The sequence below is a fragment of the Acanthaster planci genome, linkage group LG11, assembly GCF_054643075.1.
Source record: "Acanthaster planci isolate LZ-2023a linkage group LG11, COTS_SCS, whole genome shotgun sequence".
Classification (NCBI taxonomy): domain Eukaryota; kingdom Metazoa; phylum Echinodermata; class Asteroidea; order Valvatida; family Acanthasteridae; genus Acanthaster; species Acanthaster planci.
Genome location: NC_141787.1, coordinates 8443796 through 8460019, shown reverse-complemented (window position 1 = coordinate 8460019; position 16224 = coordinate 8443796). Strand labels below are relative to the sequence as shown.

At 64.3% G+C, this 16224-nt stretch overlaps 4 pseudogenes; all 4 read left to right on the top strand.

Annotated features, from left to right (window-relative positions):
• The first annotated feature begins 707 nt into the window (after window positions 1-707).
• Window positions 708-2066, top strand: LOC147797390 (large subunit ribosomal RNA; annotated as a pseudogene).
• Window positions 2067-4961: 2895 nt separating this feature from the next.
• LOC147797389 (large subunit ribosomal RNA) lies at window positions 4962-6320 on the top strand (annotated as a pseudogene).
• Window positions 6321-9218: 2898 nt separating this feature from the next.
• LOC147797388 (large subunit ribosomal RNA) lies at window positions 9219-10575 on the top strand (annotated as a pseudogene).
• A 2844-nt stretch (window positions 10576-13419) lies between these two features.
• On the top strand, window positions 13420-14778 carry LOC147797387 (large subunit ribosomal RNA; annotated as a pseudogene).
• The last annotated feature ends 1446 nt before the right edge of the window (window positions 14779-16224 follow it).

The window sequence follows — 16224 nt, the reverse complement described above, 5'->3', positions numbered from 1 at the left end:
AGAGAGAGAGAAGAGAGGGCTGCGGAGGGAAGCCCTCCTTCCTGGCAGCCGCCGAGGCGCCGGGCGGGCCCTGAGAGGCGAGAGAGAGAGTGAGAGGCCGAGGCCTATTGCGAACCCATCGACCTCAGGTCGGGCGAGAGGACCCGCCGGGTTGGGGCGCCGCATTTGGGGCCGACGCTCATCAGAGCCCAGAAAAGGCGTTGCTTAATACGGGCAGCAGGCCGGTGGCCATGGAAGTCGACTAGCCCTGAAAATGAATGGCACTGAGAGTGCCGCCCACACCTGGCCGTCGGGGCAGAGAGCGAGTGGGACCGCCGGCCGGTTGGTACGCCCCGACGAGTAGGAGGGCCGCCGCGGTGGGCGTCGAAGCGCCGGCCGCCAGGCTGCGTGGAGCCGCCGCGGGCGCAGATCTTGGTGGTAGTAGCAAATATTGGAGTGAGATCCTCGAGGGCCAAGTGGCGGAGAAGGCTTGCATGCGATCAGCAGTTGTACATGGGTCAGTCGATCCTAAGCCCCAGGGAGGTTCCGCTCCCAGCGGAGGCGGGCGCCCCCCAACCTCGCGGGGCCGGGGCCTCGCCCCCCGGGCGAAACGGAATCGGGTCAATATTCCCAAACCCGCAGGCGGAGCCCTACGTCCTCCTTGGCGGTCCGATCTGCGAAGCAAGCGAGCCCCAGACGCCGGTCGGGGACCCGGGAAGAGTTTCCTTTTCTTGCTAAGGGGCGGGATCCCTGGAATCGGCTGGTCCGGAGCTAGGGCGCTGGGCGAGCCCGGACCGGCGTGGGGCCCGCCTCGTGGACAGTCCTCGCTGCGGCCGCTTCGGCCGGCGCCCGGCAGCCGGCTCAGAACTGGTACGGACCAGGGGAATCCGACTGTCTAATGAAAAACAGAGCATCGCGACGTCTGCAGCCGGGGCGCTGACGCGATGTGATTTCTGCCCAGTGCTCTGAATGTCAAAGTGAAGAAATTCAGCGAAGTGCGGGTAAACGGCGGGAGTAACTATGACTCTTTTAAGGTAGCCAAATGCCTCGTCATCTAATTAATGACGTGCATGAATGGATTAACGAGATTCCCACTGTCCCTATCTATCTAGCGAAACCACAGCCAAGGGAACGGGCTTGGCAGAATCAGCTTGACTCTAGTCTGACCTTGTGAAGAGACACGGAGGGGTGTGGGATAGGTGGGAGGGCCCCAGGCCCGACGCTGAAATGCCACTACTCTCGTGGTTTCTTTACTTAGCCGGTGAGGCGGGGAGCTGGCCCAGTCTTCCGGCGCTACGCGGCCGGCCGCCACCCGCTCCGGCGACAGCTTCAGTCGGGGGCTTTGACTGGGGCGGTACATCTGTCAAAGGGTAACGCAGGTGTCCTAAGGCGAGCTCAGCGAGGACGGAAACCTCGCGCGGAGCAAAAGGGCAAAAGCTCGTTTGAATCTGATTTTCAGCATGAATACAGACCGTGAAAGCGTGGCCTATCGATCCTTTTGAGCTTCGCAGTTTGAAGCGAGAGGTATCAGAAATGTTACCACAGTGATAACTGGGTAGTGGCAGCCAAGCGTTCATAGCGATGTTGCTGTTTGATCCTTCGATGTCGGCTCTTCCTATCATTGCGAAGCGTTGGATTGTTCACCCACCAATGGGGAACGTGAGCTGGCTTTGGACCGCCGTGAGACAGGTAGTTTTACCCTACTGATGAGAGGTCGCCGTCACGGCAATCCTGCTCAGTACGAGAGTAACCGCAGATTCGGACCCCTGGTTCAGGCGCTCGGTCGAGAGGCCGGTGGTGCGAGACTACCACCCGAGAGATTACGGCTAAAAGCCTCTAAGTCGAAATCTCTGCCGGTGCGCGGCCCGCGTCAGCGCCCACCCGCTCTTGCCTGGAGGGGGGCCGGGCCGACTCCGCCCGCGGCCCCTGCCCGGGGACCGGGAACTCCGGCGCAAGCCGAACCGCCGTCTCGAGAGGGACGCCAGATCACTTGCAGACGACTTGGGTATGGATTGGGGTTTCGTGCCCAGTAGAGCAGCCGCTTTGCTGTGATCTGCTAAAACTAAAGCTTTCGATCCGAGGGATTTGCCCGCGCCGCAGACGGGCCTATCCTGGCGGGCAGGGTCGGACGACGTCGCTGCTGTGGGAGCGGCTTCTGGGAGAGGCTAGGTGGGGTCCAGCAGCGGGGGAGGAGGTCGAGCGCGGAGGGCCGGCCGGCGCCGCCCGGTGGCCCTCGGGCGGACCGGCCTTGGAGGAGGAGACCGGGGAGTACCAGCGGCGGGCCCGGCGGCACTCGGACTTGGCAGAGGAACTGACGGCAGAGTGAACGAGCGCTTCCCCTGTGGCCGAGGATTGGCTGCTGGGCTGCATGTCTGACACGGCCGCCCAAAACTGACTTGAAATCCACGTTTAATAGTGTACCCCGCATTGGGGCTCTCCGGGAGTTGCCAAGTCGGTCCCAATGCCATCGCGCGATCAGCTGTTCGGCACGGAAAAACCATGGCTTCCAGCCCGAGTGCGGCATCTGGCAGCGGGCGGCGTCGGTCCCGCCGTGGGTGCCGGACGGGGAGCGTTACGTGGGTGCCCGCTAAAGATTTCTTGCTCGGACTTCCTTGACCGCGAAAGGGCTCATCTCCAGTTACGCTTCGACTCGGGCGCAAAAACTGACTCGGCCCCACCAGCGAGAGCCGGGGATACGCTGCCGGGCCGCGAGGCTTATCCGGCCGCCCAAAACCTGATTTGAAATCCGGGGCCGGAGGTGCACCCCGCAGGAGGGCTCTAATGGGAGTGGCGCCACGTGCCAGCGGGCGGGTAGGGACCGGGGCCTCGGGCCCGAGGGCAGAGTCTCGCAGCTGGCGGCGCCTGTCCCGCTGTGGGTGTCGGACGGGCGGCGTTGCGTGGGCGCCCGCTAAAGATTTCTTCCCCGGACTTGGTGGTGCACGAAAGGTCGGATCTCCGGTTTCGACCCGACTCGGGCGCAAAAACCGACTCGTCCCCACTTGCCAACGTGTCGGCGAGGCACCCCGGCTCTCGAGAGCGTCACTCGTCGGGGTCTGTTGGGCCCGAAACGTGCTTATTTTAATGAGAGCGTTTTGAACCTTAACCCCCACACTCCCTGGTTTGCCTTTTTATAGGGGGGAGGGTGTCTCCGCGGCGAATTGCCGTCCTTGGGAAAAAAAACCCGCCGCAGCCGCACGCGGACCCTCTAAAGCCGTGCATTTCCGACACGCTTCCCCGGGCGAAAACGGCTCCATGCCGGCGGGTTGCGTGGTGCGGCGCGGTGAATCGCCTTTTTCGGAAAACCTGGTCCGAGAGGTTCGGATGTCCGGGGTTGCCCGCGGAGAGCGGGCCGGGCGCTTCAGGCATGGCGTCCATCGGCTCGCCGGCCCACCCAAGGCCTCTGAGAGGGCTTTGCCCCGGGACAGGTTGGGCCCAAAACGTGCGTATTTCAATGAGAGCGTTTTGGACCTTAACCCCCACTCCCTGGTTTGCCTATTTATAGGGGGAGGGTGGTCTGGAGCTCAGCTCCAGCTGCCAGAAATCAGTACAGCCATATATTGTCCATACAATACGGCAATTCCTGCAGGGTGGAGCCCAAGCCTCCGGAGCGATTCCCCCTGGGGTCTGGACAAGCCCCGCTCCGTAGCGGCTCAAGGAAAGTGGCTGCTCGCCGTCCCGCCGGGAGGCCCTCCGGGCGCTCCGTTAACGGCGTTTCTCTGCGTGGCCGGCCCGACCCTTCATGCCCAGAAGAGCGTCGGCCGGCCCGCCCGGCCTTGCCCAGAGGTGTCGGAAAGGCCGCTCCCGGGCCGCGGCCGGCCCTGCCGGAGAGCCCCGGGACGGGAGGTGCGGAAAAAGTGGCAGCCCGCCGCCCCGCCGGGAGGCCCCAGCGATGACACTGGCTGCAGGCGGCAACAAGGGGAGTCCAAAGAGACCGGTAGGTTGCGGCGCAGGTTTCCCCCGCTCTCTGGCGAGGATGATACGGGAGATCTGCGGGCAAGGCAGGCAGGTAGGCGAGGGGCACCGGCCGGGCGGGTCGTTCCCCGGGGGAGGTCGGCGCTGAGTATCTGCCCCACAAACGAGCGCCGGTCGTGGCCCCAAACCGAACAAGAAAGACACAGGCGGCCTCGAGGGAGCGCGCCGGAAAGGAGGCCAGGCAAGCAGGGCAGGCCGAGAAAGAAAAAGGGGAGGCCCGGACCCGGCCAACGGGGACCGAGTGCCGCCGGCCCCGTGGCAGATCTCCGAGTGGACCGCCGGAGAGGGAGCGGGCGCCCAGCGCCAAGAGAGAGAAGAGAGGGCCGCGGAGGGAAGCCCTCCTTCCTGGCAGCCGCCGAGGCGCCGGGCGGGCCCTGAGAGGCGAGAGAGAGAGTGAGAGGCCGAGGCCTATTGCGAACCCATCGACCTCAGGTCGGGCGAGAGGACCCGCCGGGTTGGGGCGCCGCATTTGGGGCCGACGCTCATCAGAGCCCAGAAAAGGCGTAGCTTAATACGGGCAGCAGGCCGGTGGCCATGGAAGTCGACTAGCCCTGAAAATGAATGGCACTGAGAGTGCCGCCCACACCTGGCCGTCGGGGCAGAGAGCGAGTGGGACCGCCGGCCGGTTGGTACGCCCCGACGAGTAGGAGGGCCGCCGCGGTGGGCGTCGAAGCGCCGGCCGCCAGGCCGCGTGGAGCCGCCGCGGGCGCAGATCTTGGTGGTAGTAGCAAATATTGGAGTGAGATGCTCGAGGGCCGAGTGGCGGAGAAGGCTTGCATGCGATCAGCAGTTGTACATGGGTCAGTCGATCCTAAGCCCCAGGGAGGTTCCGCTCCCAGCGGAGGCGGGCGCCCCCCTCCTCGCGGGGCCGGGGCCTCGCCCCCCGGGCGAAACGGAATCGGGTCAATATTCCCAAACCCGCAGGTGGAGCCCTCCGTCCTCCTTGGCGGTCCGATCTGCGAAGCAAGCGAGCCCCAGACGCCGGTCGGGGACCCATGAAGAGTTTCCTTTTCTTGCTAAGGGGCGGGATCCCTGGAATCGGCTGGTCCGGAGCTAGGGCGCTGGGCGAGCCCGGACCGGCGTGGGGCCCGCCTCGTGGACAGTCCTCGCTGCGGCCGCTTCGGCCGGCGCCCGGCAGCCGGCTCAGAACTGGTACGGACCAGGGGAATCCGACTGTCTAATGAAAAACAGAGCATCGCGAAGTCTGCAGCCGGGGCGCTGACGCGATGTGATTTCTGCCCAGTGCTCTGAATGTCAAAGTGAAGAAATTCAGCGAAGTGCGGGTAAACGGCGGGAGTAACTATGACTCTTTTAAGGTAGCCAAATGCCTCGTCATCTAATTAATGACGTGCATGAATGGATTAACGAGATTCCCACTGTCCCTATCTATCTAGCGAAACCACAGCCAAGGGAACGGGCTTGGCAGAATCAGCTTGACTCTAGTCTGACCTTGTGAAGAGACACGGAGGGGTGTGGGATAGGTGGGAGGGCCCCAGGCCCGACGCTGAAATGCCACTACTCTCGTGGTTTCTTTACTTAGCCGGTGAGGCGGGGAGCTGGCCCAGTCTTCCGGCGCTACGCGGCCGGCCGCCACCCGCTCCGGCGACAGCTTCAGTCGGGGGGTTTGACTGGGGCGGTACATCTGTCAAAGGGTAACGCAGGTGTCCTAAGGCGAGCTCAGCGAGGACGGAAACCTCGCGCGGAGCAAAAGGGCAAAAGCTCGTTTGAATCTTCATTTTCAGCATGAATACAGACCGTGAAAGCGTGGCCTATCGATCCTTTGAGCTTCGCAGTTTGAAGCGAGAGGTATCAGAAATGTTACCACAGTGATAACTGGGTAGTTGCAGCCAAGCGTTCATAGCGATGTTGCTGTTTGATCCTTCGATGTCGGCTCTTCCTATCATTGCGAAGCGTTGGATTGTTCACCCACCAATGGGGAACGTGAGCTGGCTTTGGACCGCCGTGAGACAGGTAGTTTTACCCTACTGATGAGAGGTCGCCGTCACGGCAATCCTGCTCAGTACGAGAGGAACCGCAGATTCGGACCCCTGGTTCAGGCGCTCGGTCGAGAGGCCGGTGGTGCGAGACTACCACCCGAGAGATTACGGCTAAACGCCTCTAAGTCGAAATCTCTGCCGGTGCGCGGCCCGCGTCAGCGCCCACCCGCTCTTGCCTGGAGGGGGGCCGGGCCGACTCCGCCCGCGGCCCCTGCCCGGGGACCGGGAACTCCGGCGCAAGCCGAACCGCCGTCTCGAGAGGGACGCCAGATCACTTGCAGACGACTTGGGTATGGATTGGGGTGTCGTGCCCAGTAGAGCAGCCGCTTTGCTGTGATCTGCTAAAACTAAAGCTTTCGATCCGAGGGATTTGCCCGCGCCGCAGACGGGCCTATCCTGGCGGGCAGGGTCGGACGACGTCGCTGCTGTGGGAGCGGCTTCTGGGAGAGGCTAGGTGGGGTCCAGCAGCGGGGGAGGAGGTCGAGCGCGGAGGGCCGACCGGCGCCGCCCGGTGGCCCTCGGGCGGACCGGCCTTGGAGGAGGAGACCGGGGAGTACCAGCGGCGGGCCCGGCGGCACTCGGACTCGGCAGAGGAACTGACGGCAGAGTGAACGAGCGCTTCCCCTGTGGCCGAGGATTGGCTGCTGGGCTGCATGTCTGACACGGCCGCCCAAAACTGACTTGAAATCCACGTTTAATAGTGTACCCCGCAGGGGGGCTCTCGGGGAGTTGCCAAGTCGGTCCCAATGCCATCGCGCGATCAGCTGTTCGGCACGGAAAAACCATGGCTTCCAGCCCGAGTGCGGCATCTGGCAGCGGGCGGCGTCGGTCCCGCCGTGGGTGCCGGACGGGGAGCGTTACGTGGGTGCCCGCTAAAGATTTCTTGCTCGGACTTCCTTGACCGCGAAAGGGCTCATCTCCAGTTACGCTTCGACTCGGGCGCAAAAACTGACTCGGCCCCACCGGCGAGAGCCGGGGATACGCTGCCGGGCCGCGAGGCTTATCCGGCCGCCCAAAACCTGATTTGAAATCCGGGGCCGGAGGTGCACCCCGCAGGAGGGCTCTAATGGGAGTGGCGCCACGTGCCAGCGGGCGGGTAGGGACCGGGGCCTCGGGCCCGAGGGCAGAGTCTCGCAGCTGGCGGCGCCTGTCCCGCTGTGGGTGTCGGACGGGCGGCGTTGCGTGGGCGCCCGCTAAAGATTTCTTCCCCGGACTTGGTGGTGCACGAAAGGTCGGATCTCCGGTTTCGACCCGACTCGGGCGCAAAAACCGACTCGTCCCCACTTGCCAACGTGTCGGCGAGGCACCCCGGCTCTCGAGAGCGTCACTCGTCGGGGTGTGTTGGGCCCGAAACGTGCGTATTTCAATAAGAGCGTTTTGAACCTTAAGCCCCACTCCCTGGTTTGCCTTTTTATAGGGGGGAGGGTGTCTCCGCGGCGAATTGCCGTCCTTGGGAAAAAAAAACCCGCCGCAGCCGCACGCGGACCCTCTAAAGCCGTGCATTTCCGACACGCTTCCCCGGGCGAAAACGGCTCCATGCAGGCGGGCTGCGTGGTGCGGCGCGGTGAATCGCCTTTTTCGGAAAACCTGGACCGAGAGGTTCGGATGTCCGGGGTTGCCCGCGGAGAGCGGGCCGGGCGCTTCAGGCATGGCGTCCATCGGCTCGCCGGCCCACCCAAGGCCTCTGAGAGGGCTTTGCCCCGGGACAGGTTGGGCCCAAAACGTGCGTATTTCAATGAGAGCGTTTTGGACCTTAACCCCCACTCCCTGGTTTGCCTATTTATAGGGGGAGGGTGGTCTGGAGCTCAGCTCCAGCTGCCAGAAATCAGTACAGCCATATATTGTCCATACAATACGGCAATTCCTGCAGGGTGGAACCCAAGCCTCCGGAGCGATTCCCCCTGGGGTCTGGACAAGCCCCGCTCCGGAGCGGCTCAAGGAAAGTGGCTGCTCGCCGTCCCGCCGGGAGGCCCTCCGGGCGCTCCGTTAACAGCGTTTCTCTGCGCGGCCGGCCTGACCCTTCATGCCCAGAAGAGCGTCGGCCGGCCGGCCCGCCCGGCCTTGCCCAGAGGTGTCGGAAAGGCCGCTCCCGGGTCGCGGCCGGCCCTGCCGGAGAGCCCCGGGACGGGAGGTGCGGAAAAAGTGGCTGCCCGCCGCCCCGCCGGGAGGCCCCAGCGAGGACACTGGCTGCAGGCGGCAACAAGGGGAGTGCAAAGAGACCGGTAGGTTGCGGCGCGGGTTCCCCCCGCTCTCTGGCGAGGATGATATGGGAGATCTGCGGGCAAGGCAGGCAGGTAGGCGAGGGGCACCGGCCGGGCGGGTCGTTCCCCGGGGGAGGTCGGCGCTGAGTATCTGCCCCACAAACGAGCGCCGGTCGTGCCCCCAAACCGAACAAGAAAGACACAGGCGGCCTCGAGGGAGCGCGCCGGAAAGGAGGCCAGGCAGGCAGGGCAGGCCGAGAAAGAAAAAGGGGAGGCCCGGACCCGGCCAACGGGGACCGAGTGCCGCCGGCCCCGTGGCAGATCTCTGAGTGGACCGCCGGAGAGGGAGCGGGCGCCCAGCGCCGAGAGAGAGAAGAGAGGGCCGCGGAGGGAAGCCCTCCTTCCTGGCAGCCGCCGAGGCGCCGGGCGGGCCCTGAGAGGCGAGAGAGAGAGTGAGAGGCCGAGGCCTATTGCGAACCCATCGACCTCAGGTCGGGCGAGAGGACCCGCCGGGTTGGGGCGCCGCATTTGGGGCCGACGCTCATCAGAGCCCAGAAAAGGCGTTGCTTAATACGGGCAGCAGGCCGGTGGCCATGGAAGTCGACTAGCCCTGAAAATGAATGGCACTGAGAGTGCCGCCCACACCTGGCCGTCGGGGCAGAGAGCGAGTGGGACCGCCGGCCGGGTGGTACGCCCCGACGAGTAGGAGGGCCGCCGCGGTGCGCGTCGAAGCGCCGGCCGCCTGGCCGCGTGGAGCCGCCGCGGGCGCAGATCTTGGTGGTAGTAGCAAATATTGGAGTGAGATGCTCGAGGGCCGAGTGGCGGAGAAGGCTTGCATGCGATCAGCAGTTGTACATGGGTCAGTCGATCCTAAGCCCCAGGGAGGTTCCGCTCCCAGCGGAGGCGGGCGCCCCCCTCCTCGCGGGGCCGGGGCCTCGCCCCCCGGGCGAAACGGAATCGGGTCAACATTCCCAAACCCGCAGGTGGAGCCCTCCGTCCTCCTTGGCGGTCCGATCTGCGAAGCAAGCGAGCCCCAGACGCCGGTCGGGGACCCGGGAAGAGTTTCCTTTTCTTGCTAAGGGGCGGGATCCCTGGAATCGGCTGTTCCGGAGCTAGGGCGCTGGGCGAGCCCGGACCGGCGTGGGGCCCGCCTCGTGGACAGTCCTCGCTGCGGCCGCTTCGGCCGGCGCCCGGCAGCCGGCTCAGAACTGGTACGGACCAGGAGAATCCGACTGTCTAATGAAAAACAGAGCATCGCGACGTCTGCAGCCGGGGCGCTGACGCGATGTGATTTCTGCCCAGTGCTCTGAATGTCAAAGTGCAGAAATTCAGCGAAGTGCGGGTAAACGGCGGGAGTAACTATGACTCTTTTAAGGTAGCCAAATGCCTCGTCATCTAATTAATGACGTGCATGAATGGATTAACGAGATTCCCACTGTCCCTATCTATCTAGCGAAACCACAGCCAAGGGAACGGGCTTGGCAGAATCAGCTTGACTCTAGTCTGACCTTGTGAAGAGACACGGAGGGGTGTGGGATAGGTGGGAGGGCCCCAGGCCCGACGCTGAAATGCCACTACTCTCGTGGTTTCTTTACTTAGCCGGTGAGGCGGGGAGCTGGCCCAGTCTTCCGGCGCTACGCGGCCGGCCGCCACCCGCTCCGGCGACAGCTTCAGTCGGGGACTTTGACTGGGGCGGTACATCTGTCAAAGGGTAACGCAGGTGTCCTAAGGCGAGCTCAGCGAGGACGGAAACCTCGCGCGGAGCAAAAGGGCAAAAGCTCGTTTGAATCTGATTTTCAGCATGAATACAGACCGTGAAAGCGTGGCCTATCGATCCTTTGAGCTTCGCAGTTTGAAGCGAGAGGTATCAGAAATGTTACCACAGTGATAACGGGGTAGTGGCAACCAAGCGTTCATAGCGATGTTGCTGTTTGATCCTTCGATGTCGACTCTTCCTATCATTGCGAAGCGTTGGATTGTTCACCCACCAATGGGGAACGTGAGCTGGCTTTGGACCGCCGTGAGACAGGTAGTTTTACCCTACTGATGAGAGGTCGCCGTCACGGCAATCCTGCTCAGTACGAGAGTAACCGCAGATTCGGACCCCTGGTTCAGGCGCTCGGTCGAGAGGCCGGTGGTGCGAGACTACCACCCGAGAGATTACGGCTAAAAGCCTCTAAGTCGAAATCTCTGCCGGTGCGCGGCACGCGTCAGCGCCCACCCGCTCTTGCCTGGAGGGGGGCCGGGCCGACTCCGCCCGCGGCCCCTGCCCGGGGGCCGGGAACTCCGGCGCAAGCCGAACCGCCGTCTCGAGAGGGACGCCAGATCACTTACAGACGACTTGGGTATGGATTGGGGTGTCGTGCCCAGTAGAGCAGCCGCTTGCTGTGATCTGCTAAAACTAAAGCTTTCGATCCGAGGGATTTGCCCGCGCCGCAGACGGGCCGATCCTGGCGGGCAGGGTCGGACGACGTCGCTGCTGCGGGAGCGGCTTCTGGGAGAGGGGTGGTGGGGTCCAGCAGCGGGGGGAGGAGGTCGAGCGCGGAGGGCCGGCCGGCGCCGCCCGGTGGCCCTCGGGCGGACCGGCCTTGGAGGAGGAGACCGGGGAGGACCACCGGCGGGCCCGGCGGCACTCGGACTCGGCAGAGGACCTGACGGCAGAGTGAACGAGCGCTTCCCCTGTGGCTGAGGATTGGCTGCTGGGCTGCATGTCTGACACGGCCGCCCCAAACTGACTTGAAATCCACGTTTAATAGTGTACCCCGCAGGAGGGCTCTCGGGGAGTTGCCAAGTCGGTCCCAATGCCATCGTGCGATCAGCTGCTCGGCACGGATGAACCATGGCTTCCAGCCCAAGTGCGGCATCTGGCAGCGGGCGGCGTCGGTCCCGCCGTGGGTGCCGGACGGGGAGCGTTACGAGGGTGCCCGCAAAAGATTTCTTCCTCGGACTTCCTTGACCGCGAAAGGGCTCATCTCCAGTTACGATTCGACTCGGGCGCAAAAACTGACTCGGCCCCACCGGCGAGAGCCGGGGATACGCTGCCGGGCCGCGAGGCTTATCCGGCAGCCCAAAACCTGATTTGAAATCCGGGGCCGGAGGTGCACCCCGCAGGAGGGCTCTAATGGGAGTGGCGCCACGTGCCAGCGGGCGGGTAGGGACCGGGGCCTCGGGCCCGAGGGCGGAGTCTCGCAGCTGGCGGCGCCGGTCCCGCTGTGGGTGTCGGACGGGCGGCGTTGCGTGGGCGCCCGCTGAAGATTTCTTCCCCGGACTTGGTGGTGCGCGAAAGGTCGGATCTCCGGTTTCGACCCGACTCGGGCGCAAAAACCGACTCGTCCCCACTTGCCAACGCGTCGGCGAGGCACCCCGGCTCTCGAGAGAGTCTCTCGTCGGGGTCTGTTGGGCCCGAAACGTTCGTATTTTAATGAGAGCGTTTTGAACCTTAACCCCCACTCCCTGGTTTGCCTTTTTATAGGGGGGAGGGTGTCTGCGCGGCGAATTACCGTCCTTGGGAAAAAACCCGCCACAGCCGCACGCGGACCCTCTAAAGCCGTGCATTTCCGACATGCTTCCCCGGGCGAAAACGGCTCCATGCCGGCGGGTTGCGTTGTGCGGCGCGGTGAATCGCCTTTTTTGGAAAACCTGGTCCGAGAGGTTCGGATGTCCGGGGTTGCCCGCGGAGAGCGGGCCGGGCGCTTCAGGCATGGCGTCCATCGGCTCGCCGGCCCACCCAAGGCCTCTGAGAGGGCTTTGCCCCGGGACAGGTTGGGCCCAAAACGTGCGTATTTCAATGAGAGCGTTTTGGACCTTAACCCCCACTCCCTGGTTTGCCTATTTATAGGGGGAGGGTGGTCTGGAGCTCAGCTCCAGCTGCCAGAAATCAGTACAGCCATATATTGTCCATACAATACGGCAATTCCTGCAGGGTGGAGCCCAAGCCTCCGGAGCGATTCCCCCTGGGGTCTGGACAAGCCCCGCTCCGAAGTGGCTCAAGGAAAGTGGCCGGCCCGACCCTTCATGCCCAGAAGAGCGTCGGCCGGCCCGCCCGGCCTTGCCCAGAGGTGTTGGAAAGGCCGCTCCCGGGCCGCGGCCGGCCCTGCCGGAGAGCCCCGGGACGGGAGGTGCGGAAAAAGTGGCAGCCCGCCGCCTCGCCGGGAGGCCCCAGCGAGGACACTGGCTGCAGGCGGCAACAAGGGGAGTCCAAAGAGACCGGTAGGTTGCGGCGCGGGTTTCCCCCGCTCTCTGGCGAGGATGATACGGGAGATCTGCGGGCAAGGCAGGCAGGTAGGCGAGGGGCACCGGCCGGGCGGGTCGTTCCCCGGGGGAGGTCGGCGCTGAGTATCCGCCCCACAAACGAGCGCCGGTCGTGCCCCCAAACCGAACAAGAAAGACACAGGCGGCCTCGAGGGAGCGCGCCGGAAAGGAGGCCAGGCAGGCAGGGCAGGCCGAGAAAGAAAAAGGGGAGGCCCGGACCCGGCCAACGGGGACCGAGTGCCGCCGGCCCCGTGGCAGATCTCCGAGTGGACCGCCGGAGAGGGAGCGGGCGCCCAGCGCCGAGAGAGAGAGAAGAGAGGGCTGCGGAGGGAAGCCCTCCTTCCTGGCAGCCGCCGAGGCGCCGGGCGGGCCCTGAGAGGCGAGAGAGAGAGTGAGAGGCCGAGGCCTATTGCGAACCCATCGCGAACCCATCGACCTCAGGTCGGGCGAGAGGACCCGCCGGGTTGGGGCGCCGCATTTGGGGCCGACGCTCATCAGAGCCCAGAAAAGGCGTTGCTTAATACGGGCAGCAGGCCGGTGGCCATGGAAGTCGACTAGCCCTGAAAATGAATGGCACTGAGAGTGCCGCCCACACCTGGCCGTCGGGGCAGAGAGCGAGTGGGACCGCCGGCCGGTTGGTACGCCCCGACGAGTAGGAGGGCCGCCGCGGTGGGCGTCGAAGCGCCGGCCGCCAGGCCGCGTGGAGCCGCCGCGGGCGCAGATCTTGGTGGTAGTAGCAAATATTGGAGTGAGATCCTCGAGGGCCGAGTGGCGGAGAAGGCTTGCATGCGATCAGCAGTTGTACATGGGTCAGTCGATCCTAAGCCCCAGGGAGGTTCCGCTCCCAGCGGAGGCGGGCGCCCCCCACCTCGCGGGGCCGGGGCCTCGCCCCCCGGGCGAAACGGAATCGGGTCAATATTCCCAAACCCGCAGGTGGAGCCCTCCGTCCTCCTTGGCGGTCCGATCTGCGAAGCAAGCGAGCCCCAGACGCCGGTCGGGGACCCGGGAAGAGTTTCCTTTTCTTGCTAAGGGGCGGGATCCCTGGAATCGGCTGGTCCGGAGCTAGGGCGCTGGGCGAGCCCGGACCGGCGTGGGGCCCGCCTCGTGGACAGTCCTCGCTGCGGCCGCTTCGGCCGGCGCCCAGCAGCCGGCTCAGAACTGGTACGGACCAGGGGAATCCGACTGTCTAATGAAAAACAGAGCATCGCGACGTCTGCAGCCGGGGCGCTGACGCGATGTGATTTCTGCCCAGTGCTCTGAATGTCAAAGTGAAGAAATTCAGCGAAGTGCGGGTAAACGGCGGGAGTAACTATGACTCTTTTAAGGTAGCCAAATGCCTCGTCATCTGATTAATGACGCGCATGAATGGATTAACGAGATTCCCACTGTCCCTATCTATCTAGCGAAACCACAGCCAAGGGAACGGGCTTGGCAGAATCAGCTTGACTCTAGTCTGACCTTGTGAAGAGACACGGAGGGGTGTGGGATAGGTGGGAGGGCCCCAGGCCCGACGCTGAAATGCCACTACTCTCGTGGTTTCTTTACTTAGCCGGTGAGGCGGGGAGCTGGCCCAGTCTTCCGGCGCTACGCGGCCGGCCGCCACCCGCTCCGGCGACAGCTTCAGTCGGGGACTTTGACTGGGGCGGTACATCTGTCAAAGGGTAACGCAAGTGTCCTAAGGCGAGCTCAGCGAGGACGGAAACCTCGCGCGGAGCAAAAGGGCAAAAGCTCGTTTGAATCTGATTTTCAGCATGAATACAGACCGTGAAAGCGTGGCCTATCGATCCTTTTGAGCTTCGCAGTTTGAAGCGAGAGGTATCAGAAATGTTACCACAGTGATAACGGGGTAGTGGCAACCAAGCGTTCATAGCGATGTTGCTGTTTGATCCTTCGATGTCGGCTCTTCCTATCATTGCGAAGCGTTGGATTGTTCACCGACCAATGGGGAACGTGAGCTGGCTTTGGACCGCCGTGAGACAGGTAGTTTTACCCTACTGATGAGAGGTCGCCGTCACGGCAATCCTGCTCAGTACGAGAGGAACCGCAGATTCGGACCCCTGGTTCAGGCGCTCGGTCGAGAGGCCGGTGGTGCGAGACTACCACCCGAGAGATTACGGCTAAACGCCTCTAAGTCGAAATCTCTGCCGGTGCGCGGCCCGCGTCAGCGCCCACCCGCTCTTGCCTGGAGGGGTGCCGGGCCGACTCCGCCCGCGGCCCCTGCCCGGGGGCCGGGAACTCCGGCGCAAGCCGAACCGCCGTCTCGAGAGGGACGCCAGATCACTTGCAGACGACTTGGGTATGGATTGGGGTGTCGTGCCCAGTAGAGCAGCCGCTTTGCTGTGATCTGCTAAAACTAAAGCTTTCGAACCGAGGGATTTGCCCGCGCCGCAGACGGGCCGATCCTGGCGGGCCGGGTCGGACGACGTCGCTGCTGCGGGAGCGGCTTCTGGGAAGAGGGTGGTGGGGTCCAGCAAAGGGGGGAGGAGGTCGAGCGCGGAGGGCCGGCCGGCGCCGCCCGGTGGCCCTCGGGCGGACCGGCCTTGGAGGAGGAGACCGGGGAGTACCAGCGGCGTGCCCGGCGGCACTCGGACTCGGCAGAGGAACTGACGGCGGAGTAAACGAGCGCTTTCCCTGAGGCCGAGGATTGGCTGCTGGGCTGCATGTCTGACACGGCCGCCCCAAGCTGACTTGAAATCCACGTTTAATAGTGTATCCCGCAGGAGGGCTCTCGGGGAGTTGCCAATGCCATCGCGCGATCAGCTGTTCGGCACGGAAAAACCATGGCTTCCAGCACGAGTGCGGCATCTGGCAGCGGGCGGCGTCGGTCCCGCCGTGGGTGCCAGACGGGGAGCGTTACGTGGGTGCCCGCTAAAGATTTCTTCCTCGGACTTCCTTGACCGCGAAAGGGCTCATCTCCAGTTACGCTTCGACTCGGGCGCAAAAACTGACTCGGCCCCACCGGCGAGAGCCGGGGATACGCTGCCGGGCCGCGAGGCTTATCCGGCCGCCCAAAACCTGATTTGAAATCCGGGGCCGGAGGTGCACCCTGCAAGAGGGCTCTAATGGGAGTGGCGCCACGTGCCAGCGGGCGGGTAGGGACCGGGGCCTCGGGCCCAAGGGCGGAGTCTCGCAGCGGGCGGCGCCGGTCCCGCTGTGGGTGTCGGACGGGCGGCGTTGCGTGGGCGCCCACTGAAGATTTCTTCCCCGGACTTGGTGGTGCGCGAAAGGTCGGATCTCCGGTTTCGACCCGACTCGGGCGCAAAAACCGACTCGTCCCCACTTGCCAACGCGTCGGCGAGGCACCCCGGCTCTCGAGAGAGTCTCTCGTCGGGGTCTGTTGGGCCCGAAACGTGCTTATTTTAATGAGAGCGTTTTGAACCTTAACCCCCACACTCCCTGGTTTGCCTTTTTATAGGGGGGAGGGTGTCTCCGCGGCGAATTGCCGTCCTTGGGAAAAAAAAACCCGCCGCAGCCGCACGCGGACCCTCTAAAGCCGTGCATTTCCGACACGCTTCCCCGGGCGAAAACAGCTCCATGCCGGCGGGTTGCGTGGTGCGGCGCGGTGAATCGCCTTTTTCGGAAAACCTGGTCCGAGAGGTTCGGATGTCCGGGGTTGCCCGCGGAGAGCGGGCCGGGCGCTTCAGGCATGGCGTCCATCGGCTCGCCGGCCCACCCAAGGCCTCTGAGAGGGCTTTGCCCCGGGACAGGTTGGGCCCAAAACGTGCGTATTTCAATGAGAGCGTTTTGGACCTTAACCCCCACTCCCTGGTTTGCCTATTTATAGGGGGAGGGTGGTCTGGAGCTCAGCTCCAGCTGCCAGAAAT